This window comes from Gorilla gorilla, chromosome 1 (genome assembly GCF_029281585.2).
Source record: "Gorilla gorilla gorilla isolate KB3781 chromosome 1, NHGRI_mGorGor1-v2.1_pri, whole genome shotgun sequence".
NCBI lineage: Eukaryota > Metazoa > Chordata > Mammalia > Primates > Hominidae > Gorilla > Gorilla gorilla.
In genome coordinates, this window is record NC_073224.2 from 236,179,925 (window position 1) to 236,182,161 (window position 2,237).

Genomic DNA, 2,237 nt, shown 5'->3' on the forward strand with positions numbered 1-2,237 from the left:
CTTCTAAGCAAAGACCTGAAGGGGTGAGGGACTGAGCCTCGCTGCGGCCTGCAGGAAGCAGAGGCCAGGTGAGGAGAAGGGTGTGTACAAAGGCCCTTAGGCAGGCCAAGGACTGGCAGGGACGTCTGTGTGGCCACACTGGGGCACACAGTTATGGGGGAGGATGAGGCCCCTCTTCCCACAGGAAGGTTGACCAGGCCCGTAGGTCCCTGTGACCATCAGGGGCCCAGGCAGAGAAGCAGCACGAGTGGGTAGACTTAGAATCTGTGAGCCTCCTGCCAGCTGCAGTGGCCAGGCAGAAGCAGGGAGGCGGCAGCTGCTCCCGGCCTGGGCACCATCCAGCTTGCACCACGGCTGTCTCTGGCCTTCCCTGGCCAGCTGCCCACACACACTGTCACCTTGGACTTCTGCCTTTTCTTTCCCTCCTGTGGCCATTTTGTGGCCATTTCTGGGGTCATACCTTCCTAGCAGGATACAACGATGCATGAACCAGCCCATCCCCAGAACTGATGTGTCCTTCTCCGAGGCTCTGCCCACATCGTGGCCCCCGGACAGTGCTGCAGTAACCCACACACTGGTTGCTCATCTGACCTTTGCATGTGGGTTTACGGGAAGCGGGGCTTCAACCGTCAAAGGATGTCCTTTCTGGAAGATTCTAGAAAGAGATAAGGAATGTTGCCCACAGTAGATAGAAGACTGAAGGGCTCCGCGGTCCCCAGGGCTGAAAGCAGAGCTTATTATTATTATTTTGATAATAAGAGGGCTGGACACTCACATAGAACTTGAGTCTCACTAATTTCGGCTTTCAAACAGCCTCACCGATTTTATCATCCCCGTTTTCTGATGAGGATGCTAGCATCTGAAAGTTTGAAAAAAGTAGCTCCATCACTGCACACAAGCACCTCACCTAGAAGCCAGATCCCTCCACCACAGCCTGAAGTTCGCTCGGCCTGGGCTGCTCCTCCCTCACTGCTCCGTCTCCTCCACCAAAGGTGTGACCAGTCCATCCGTCGGGGTGCGTTTTGCTTTGCACATTTCTTGGGGAAAAAAATTCTTATTTGGTTTTGAAAGTATCGTTATTATCGATTTTACAGTTTTCTCATACATTTTAAAACCGTTTTTCCCCCAAACTGTTTTGCAAACCCGTGGCAAGGCGGTAGGCCCCGTGCCTGTGTGCTTGCTGGGTCACTGGCCTGGCTGTGCCCACGGCCTCCTCCTCGCCCCCTCTTCCTGCCTCCTTTAGGCCAGCTGACTCGGGGGCTTGGCTCTCAGAAGCAGCACTTCCTGGCATCTGGTCCCTGCCCTCCGGAACATTCTGCCCATCCTGGGAACACGCCTTTGCACTTGCCGCAGTCTGGTTCTCCTCCTACACACCCTGCAAGGCCCTCCCCAGCCTCCGGTGGGGTTGAGGGCAGCCTGTGCTTTCTGCCCCGCTGACTCCCTGGACCTCAGCACCTGCCCCCGCACTGGGGTTGCAGAGAACGTGAATCTCACAAGGTGGACGGCTTCTTCCACAGGGGCCGAGGATCCTTCCTGCCACTCAGCCGTCTCTAAAATTGTTCCCTAACTGTCCCTGTCCCCAGTTTCATTTTTCTTAAGCATTCAATTACATTAAGCTACTAGCACCACACTCATTTTAATTTTCCTGTTTTATACTCCATGAAAAATAGTGACGGGGTAACAGGATGGCCTCCTCCTTCGGCCTTCTTTTCTGCCTCACCCGCCATTTCTCTGCATCTTCTTCCCCGAGTGTCTCAAGGACCTTGGACCTCAAGGATGAGGCTGGGACAGGCTGGCCAGAGGGGCCTCAAGCAGGCACCTGCTTTCCTTCCCAGCTCTGTTCCCAGGCTGGTGGGATGGACTGGGAATGCAAGGGTGGCCGAGTCTGTCTAGGTGGGTGAGCCTGCAGGTAGATGTGCACGCAGCCCGGCAGATGCACACACAGCCCGGTCCTGAACTCTCTCCATCTGCAGCTACCTTGCAGCAGCTCCTGTGGCTTTGGCTGTTGGGTGCTGATGCCTCTTCTCAGGCCAGCCCAGACCCTGGCACTTCTTGAGTACAGGTGGCCCAACTATGCACACTCTCTGCCTATGGGAGCCAGCCTGGGCCCAGGTGACCAGTGCCCAAGACCTGCCCTGGGGAGGTGCTGTTAGAGGGGTTAGCTTGTTCCACAGGGAAATCACAGAGTGGCCTTCTGGTTGGATGGAGAAGCAATGTTTGCTTCATTTATTAAACCA